Consider the following 8,935-nt stretch of genomic DNA (forward strand, 5'->3'; position numbering starts at 1 on the left):
TGCTTTACATTAGCCACCGTACTTACTATTTAACATGCTTTATATATTTTATTTATTATGTTTATTATTTGTCTCCTCTCTACTGAAATGTAAGCTTTGTGAGAGTAGGGATTTTTATCTCTTTGGTTCACCACTGTATTCCAGGTACTTGGAATACTGCTTGGACCTATAGTAGTTTCTCAGTAGAAATGTGTTGAGTAAGTGAATGAATGAGTGGGTGAATGAATATGCTAGTTATGGATCTCAGATTAAGAATTCCTTCCTATACAGTCATTTCCCCTCTTAAAAGTTCTCTGATGGTAACAGAGGCAGGGGCTATTTCAGTAATATTCCCTTTTGGGTTTGAGTAAGGTAGTGTATATAGTGCTTAGTAGGTAGTTAGTGAAGGTTAATTTCCTTCCTTTTTCCACCCTGGAAGAAATAAAAGATTTAATCATGAAAGGTAATTTTTATTATGACAGATCCCTTAAGAATCTTCCAAGTAAAATTTACACATATCAAGAATAGGTGTGGAAAGATGATAAATGGATGTATTGGCAAGAGGGTATTTAGGACCCAGTATATTTAGACGTTAGAATTAAATGTTTAAACCTCAAAGTTATATTTATTAAATAAAAACATTCTTTTTCTCCTTTTCACTACAGTGGATGCTACAGTAATTACATAGGGGAAGTTAATGGGAAAACAGATGCATAATTTTATATTATGGATACTTTTTCTGAAGTACATTTCTCATATTCAGGATAAATTCAGATCTCACTAGGAATTTTTGCTAACTTATACTACAATTATATTTATCCCACTTTGCTTAATCATTTTTCATCCTCTAACAAAATTGTACTCTTTTCTTTAACAAACTTGAAATCTTTCTTTTGCTTTTTTGTCTTTGGAGATAAATTTTTAGGGATGTTTTAGGTAAAACATTATTATAAATACATTTCCTATACCTTCTAATAATAAACATCCTTCACTGTGAATATACAGACAACTAGTCAAATCTCATTCAACAGTAATTTGTCTAAAAGTAGTGGATACATTCTCCAATGTGATTTATTTTAAAAATATTTACTTCTGATGGTACAGCCCTCCAACTCATTCTATCTTTTGTAAAGGTTAAGTATAGATATATATTATACAGTAAAACATATGAATTAAGGTAAACACTTTGTGGAATCTTTAAAAGTGATTTGTACGTTAAATAATGAATCTCTAAAAGGTCTACTTTTGTGCGTTACATAGTAAATATATGTATATATTCTTTTGTAGGGTTTTAAAACTAGATGTAGTTAGATAATAAGTATAATATAGAAATTAATTTTTTTTTTTAACTTTTGCATTAGTTTCCTATTCTGTGAAACAGAGGACATTGTGATTGGAGTGATTCTTCAGCTACTGGATGAAAACATAAAATGCCTGTTGATTTGCTGAAAAAAAAAAAATGAAGAATGTGATATCTGCAGTACAGTTACCTTAAATACTGTAATGTGCCTAAATAGTAAGGCTGCCTTCTCAGTGTAACCCTCTGTACTTAAAAAATTTCATTTTGTGTGCTTTGTATTAACTACCCAAGAGTAAGCACTTTTTTTTTTTTAAATGCAGATACATACTGCGGTTCCTTGATAAAAGCTGAAAAAGATCTTGAGTAAAGTATTTTAAGTTAAGATTTGATAAATGTGCATGTGCCATGATCAAATATATATGAAAAGGCAGTGTTCTTTGTATTTATTTTTTTCTTTCTGTGGCAAACAAAACTTAAGCATACTGTTTCAGTTGTATTTGCCTTGTTGTAGTGTATGGCTTGTTTCCTGTATCCTTAAAAATGTCACTCAATAAAATAAATCATACAACTATTTTATGTTCACTGCACCTTCAGCACTGGTTAAAAATGTGTTTCTATTTAATGCCACATCGAGGTGAAAAAAGTTTCATGAAAGATTTTTAAAATGTCTAGTATTTTAGGGATCTGCTCTAAGTAGTTTATATTTGGATTTCCCAGTAGAATCCTCCTAATCTTCGGCTAAAGGTGTCAAAAAAAAAAAGAAAAAAGCAAAAGAAAAGAAAAAAGAAAGAAAAGAAAACTCACACACACACAGACTATAGGCAGAATAAAGTTCTGCTTCATTCACTAGGATGCAGCTTCACCTTCCACTCACTTGTCATTCCACCTCCAAGAAGACAGATGATCATTCCTGAGGCATGAAAATTCTCAGGGACAGAGCCAGGCCTCAGTGGCATGTGTGTAGAGGGAGATGCACCTGTCTATCTGAGGGTAGATTTTTGATCCCTGAACAATTCATTGACTACCCTTTCTCTCTTCCATCCAGTTAAATAAAATATCTACCACTGTAAATTGTGATGGTAGCTTCTCTCTCAGTTGTTTCTATTTTGTAAATCACTGCATGACCAAAATAGCCCCCACTCAAAATCAATTGGGTCAATTTTAGTGATTCGTTGGATGAATATTCTTGATGAATATAATACGTGTTTTCCTTCGCTGATGACACCACTAACCTATCGGCCATAGCACAGGTGTATTTTTTTTTTTTTACTGCTATTTGATAAATGGTAGTGATGGATTTGCACTTTTCTGTCCACATACTCTTGCCTGTTTTTCTCTTTGGACAATCGCTTCCAGAATGATGGATGCCAGGGTTAAGGGTGAAGTCTGTAACCCAGGAAAACAAAGTTGACCGCTCAGATGAGCATGTGACCCAGAGCTTTAGCCTCCTGGGTGGACTCTAAACCAGTTGAGCTAGCTTAGCGGGTTGTGTGCATGTCTGGAAAGATTAAAATTTATTGTTTAGAAACCAAGGTTGTAGGTTTGATCTTTGAAAAAGCCCTGGGATCTTACAAAAAAACAACCCCAGAAATTCTGTTCTTTCTATGTGCATAGGGAGGAATAAGGGAAGAGAATTTGGAGATTCAGCACAAAACCATTGCTACTACTGGAAAAAATCTTTAGAAAATGTCTTAGTAACTGAGGTCAGTAATGTCATCTTCATATATGAAGAACATATACATGATATATTGTTCACAGAAATAGAAATGTATAATTGGTTGTGATAAATGTTTCACTTGATCTTCCTATAAGGCTTTTATTTTTGCTTCTGTTTTTTAAAGTCAGCAAAACTTATGTGTTTATGTCATCAGTAAGTCATAATCAAGAATAGGAGATAAGTTGATAAGTTCAATTAATATTAAGGTGACATGGCAATATTGATAACTCGAATGTGAATGTTTCAAGTATTGAATTTTTGTCCCTATGGGACATTTATTAAATACGCTTAATAGGACTCTTGCAAAGTAGCCTTAAAAGTGTTAATGATTCTGTTAATAAATATGAACACATCCTATTATTATAACCAACTTTACTCATATCTCAAATACAGTACATTTATGTAATTTTAGAAGATGAAGCTCCAATTTCTTATTAGGTGTATTTTTCTTTAGAAAGAGAACCCTGAAAGCTGCCAGTTTTTCTAGTAAACCTTGAATTATTGGAATTATATTTATTTAATTTTATTGTTTTTACAAAAATGCACCTTGTGGCCAAAGGGCAAAGTTATGACTCATTACATAAGGGATTTATGTTTTCTGAAGAGCTAAATGTTTTCATATCCATACTATATACACTTGAAACAGTGGTAGGAAGAGAACCTGTTGGAAAAATATGATTTTCAAAAGTAAATATTCCTCTGGATGTTTTTATATTAATTAAGCTTTGGAATAGAACAGCAATGGCTTTCAGTTAGAATATGGATGAAAAGGGGGCTGAAGATGCCCTGCTTTGCTTATTTGTTTCTGTGGGGATTTATTTAATACCATGACCGACAATAGCTTCTGCTTCACTAAGAGCGTAAAAATAGTCCCACAAATATAAAACTCCTAAAGAGCTATTTTTTAAATAAAAATGTTTAAATTTTGTAAATCACTTGATGCCACAACACAACCATAATGCCATGTGCTTATAACAGTTTTATACCATTCCTTGTGTGCTTCCCTAACAGTCATGAGTTGATAATAAAGGAAGTGATAAAAAATACAGCAATGAAAAATAAAATCTCCATGTTTGTAGGAAAGGTTTTGGAAGGAAAATTGACCAGAACTCAGTATGTCCTGCAAAGTACAGCCAGTTATATCATGTCCTTCGCCCTCATCCCCATGCCTACTGGGATCCTCACCAATAATAGTTCACTGATTAAAAAAACAGGAGTAAGTACTTTTTCCAATGTTGTTTGCCTATGCAAATGTTTGTTTTACTTTAATGTCCTCCACTTACACTTCTCAGCAAATATAGTTTCAGACAAATGCTTTTTCTTTTTTCATTTTTCCCTTGGTTTGGGGTATGTAAATAGCCTAAAATGTACATTGAATTTCACATTGTAAAAGTTTTATTTTATTCCTTGTATTATATTAAGCAAAAATCCCTATGTATATGAAAGTGCATAATAAATATATTTGCTTTACAGAGGATATCTTGTTTTAATTTTATCCTTGAACCAACAGAACATCCATGTGATTGGAGTGATTCTTACGTGCTTGCAGTAAAAACAACTGCTAGTTGTTTTAAGTTAACTTCTTTTAAGTACATACTGAGCAAATGAATTCTGGAAACATTTCATAAAGAAATGAGATATAAAACCTTTCAAAGGAACGTAGAAAAACAAAAAGATCTAGCCTTAGTATCTTCCTAAAATTTCTATAAGGACTTAATATTCTCCTCCCACCCCCAAAAACATACTGTATCTCACCATGTCAGGTTTCCTGCCTCTGAAATTGCAGTAATCCAATAAATTGTGTGCATGTGTGTGTGCTCCTTGATCCTCAGGGTATCATGGGCATCTTAAATTTGATATTTTGGGGTTTTATTGCAAACAATGGTCATTTTCTAAATAATTTTCTATGTATTCTTCACTCAGTAAACTTATGTCACTTCTTCGAGAACTTCTGCTTCTTCTACCAGAACACAGTGTTGTGTGTGTGTGTCTGTACTCCAGAGGTTTCTAAAAGGGCCAACAAGGCATGTTCTGTTAGGTAATTTTACAATAATTACAGGGTTCTATAGTCATTACCTCACATTCTTTATAAAATTGTTGGAATAATAAAAGTCTTACTCTAAAAATTTTTAATAATTTTTTTTTAAACACAATGGGTGATGTACATAGAGGAATTTTAAAACAGACTGGTTGACTAAATAAACTTACATGGAATTTTCTAGCTGGTGGTCCAAGGAATTACACTGGGAACTTGGCAATGACTAATGTTTTCACTCCTTTGCTCTAACAGTTGGAGGGAATCCAACTAATAGTAGTGAGATACATATCAAAGGGATAGATTCCCGAATTTCTGGGAAAATTTTATTCATCATGCAAATATATGCACTAATCTCATCTTTAAGATAGGGTCTCTGCTTGCTTGTTTTGCTAATATAGTAAAATCAGAATTATCCAATATTAAAATGGAGTCATTTGAAATTTACGGCATATTTAGATTTCTACTTTTAAATACACACTGTCATTACCACACTGGCAAAATTTAGCTACATTCTAATGACCATATTCTTAGAAGAATATATTTTTAATGTTTAGAAAAAGCCCCTGTGTACATCTAGCTTTCTACTTATTCTTGTTCTAAATTGATACAAAGGTATGTCCCAAAAGAACTGATGCTGCAATTTTAATGAGTGTCTGTTACTCCTATTTTGTTTGTAAACTTAGGTTGAAATATACACAGCAAGAAACACAAATCCTAAGTTCCTGTCCTATACATTTTTATAAAGTGAACAGACCTGTTTAACCATCGCCCTGATCAAGAAGTAGGCCGTAATCATACTCTCAGAAACCTCCCTTGCCACTTCCTAGACGTTACCCCCAACAAAGAAAACCACTATTCTGCCTTTCTTCACAATAGATTACTATTGACTATTTATTTAAGCTTCATAGAAATGGAATCAAACAATATGTCCTTTTTGTGCTATTTTCTTTCCCTTAATGTTATGTTCCTAAAATTTATCCACACTGTGTAACAGTGGTGTACCTCTTTTCGTTGCTATAGTAGTGTTTGTCTTTTAAAACTGTTGTATAATACTGCATTGTGTGAATTTACCATACTTTCAAAAATCCATTTTACTACTAATGGGTATTTGGATTGTTTTGGTTTGGGGCTCTTGGAAATTCTGCAGGCAGTTACATTTTTGTGTATACTTTTGGTGTCCATGTGTATACATTTCTTTTTCATGATGAGTGAAATTACTGCATCTTATGGTATGTGTATGATTAGCTTTAATAATGTCAAACAATTTTCCCAAGTGATTGTATCAATTTCTACACACATCAGCCATATACAATAGTCTCTTATTGCTCTACATCCTTGTCAATACTTGGTATTGTTTAATTTTCTTCTTTTCTCTTTTTTTTTGTCATCCTGTTTGTTTGTATTCTAGTATTGCATTTGAGGTTTGAATTTGCATTTCCCAGATGACTAAAGAAATTAGACATTTTACATATGATTTTTGTCTATTCGTATATGCTGACTTGTGAAGAAATTTGCCCTTTTTCCCCCTTGGGTTTCTTGGTTCTTAGAAATTCTTTTATGTTTTGGATATAAATCCTTGTTATAATATATACAATGCAGATATCTTCTCTGATTCTGTGCTTTGTCCTTTCACTCTCATAATGGCATGTTTTAATAGAGGTTCTTATTTAGTATTTTTTAGAAGTTAATGCTTTTTTGTGTCCTATTGTATAAATATTTGCCTGGCCCAAGGTCATGATGATAGCCTCCTATGTTTTCTTCTAATAGGTTTTTGTTTTACCTTGATGAATTATCAAATTAATCCAGCATTATCTATTTCTCATTGTATTTTAGTATCATTTTGTCATAAATCACGTATTGTTATATGGTTAGATCTTTTTTGTCCATCCTTGAGCCAATATCAGACACATTTAATTACTGTGGCTTTAGAAGTTTTAATATCTAGTAGTGTGAATCCTCCCACTCTTTTCTTCAAGATTGCCATGGCTCTTCTTAGCATTGTTTTGCGTTTCTATAGAACTTTTAAAATCAGCTTCTCAGTTGTCATTTCAAAAAGAAACTTGCCAAGACATTTCGACTGAGATTGCATTGAATCTGCAGATCAATTTGGAGCTGGGTGAATTGACCTGTTTATACATTTAGTCTTCCAATCAATGAACTTGTGTATCTTTCATTATTTTCAGTAATGTCTCTTAGTTTTCTGTGTAGAGGTATGTGCATCTATTAGATGTATTCCTAGATAATTTGTTGCTCATTGATGCTGTTGTAAATGGTATTTTTATTTCATTTTCTATTTGTTATATATAGAAGTCATTTCAGTATATTGATCATGTATTCATAAGTCTTGCTGAATTTTTTAATGTGAGGTATAACTTACATACAATAAAATTCATCCTTTTTAAGGATAGTTTGATGAGTTTTGACAAATGTATACAATATCAACACCACCACAATTGAGATATAGAATATTTCCATCACTTCATAAAGTTCCTTTGTCCCTTTGGAAATCAATTCTCTCTTCTCACCCCCAGCCTCTGGCAACCACTGGTCTGATTTCTTAATAGTTTTGCCTTTTTAGAAATACCTTATTTGCATTTAGATATTTGTGTCAACATATGATTTCATTTGTCTTGGGTAAATATTTAAGAGTGGGATTGCTGAGTTGCAAGGTACGTATGCCTTCACATTTATAAGAAATTAATGAAACCCTTTACACGGTGGCTCTACCATTTTGCATTCTCGCCCACAGTGGATGAGATTTCCAGTGTCTCCACATTTTCACTCACACTTGGAATTGTCAGTCTTTTTAATTGAAATTGTCATTGAGATGACTGTAGCCTCACATGCGGTTGTAAGAAATAATAGATACCCTATGTACCCTTTCTCTAATTTCCTCACATGGTAGCATCTGGGGAAACTACAGAACAATATCACAGGCAAGATATTATCATTGATAAGATCCACCAATCTTATTCCAATTTCCGTTTTACACGTTCTCGTGTGTGCACGCACGCACGCGCACGTGCACACATTTAGTTCCGTTGAGTTTTATCATTTGTGTATGTTCCTATATCCAACACAACAGTCAAAATACAAAACAGTTCCGTGCCTACAAGGATCCCTTGTGTTGCTTTCATAACTACACTCACCTGCTTCCTGTCCAGCCCCTCCATTCTTAATTCCTGGCAACCACCAATCCAGTCTCCATTTTCATAATTTTATTATTTCGAAATTGTTAAATAAATAGAATCATAGCGTATGTAATGTTTTTGGCTTGGCTTTTCTCACTCAGCAGAGTTCCCTTGAGGTTTATCTAAGTTGCGTGTGTCAGTAGTTGTTTTTCTTTTTACTGCTGAATATTTCATGGTGTGTACATGCCACAGTTTAGTTGACGATTCACCCATTGATGGGCATGTGGACTGTTTCCGGTTTTGAGCTGTTATGAATAAAGCTGCTATCAATATCTGTGTATAGATTTTTTTTGTGAATATAAGGTTTCATTTCTCTAGAATAAATGCCCAGACTTCAATTGCTGAGTCACATGGTAATTGCATGTTTAATTTTTTAAGAAACAGCCACACTTTTCCAGAGTAACTATATCATTTTACATTTTCATCAGCAATGTGCGAGTGCTCCAATTTCCTCACATCCTTGCCAGAATTTGTTGTCACTGTTTTTTATTTCAGCCATTCCGATAAATATATAGTAGTAGCTCATGTTTCAATTTGAATTTCTCTAATGACTAATGATGTGGAACATCTCTTCATGTGTCTATTTGCCATCTATATATTCTGTTCAGTGAAATGTTTGTGTTGTTTGCCTATTTTCCAATTGGATTTTTTGGGGTTTTTTAATGTAGAGTTTTTAGAGGTTTTTATTTGTTCTAGATACTAATCCTTTG

General features: G+C 33.0%; 1 protein-coding gene across 1 annotated transcript in view; it reads left to right on the forward strand.

Moving 5' to 3' along the window:
• Window positions 1-4,299, forward strand: part of ANKRD50 (ankyrin repeat domain containing 50) — a 43,055-nt gene extending 38,756 nt beyond the window's left edge. The window contains exon 5 of the mRNA XM_082838052.1: window positions 1,341-4,299. The gene's annotated coding sequence lies outside the window, so the exon portion shown is untranslated. The remainder of the gene's footprint in view (window positions 1-1,340) is intronic.
• The last annotated feature ends 4,636 nt before the right edge of the window (window positions 4,300-8,935 follow it).

The sequence above is a fragment of the Leucopleurus acutus genome, assembly GCF_964270905.1.
Source record: "Leucopleurus acutus genome assembly, chromosome: 4".
In the NCBI taxonomy this organism is placed as follows: Eukaryota; Metazoa; Chordata; class Mammalia; order Artiodactyla; family Delphinidae; genus Leucopleurus; species Leucopleurus acutus.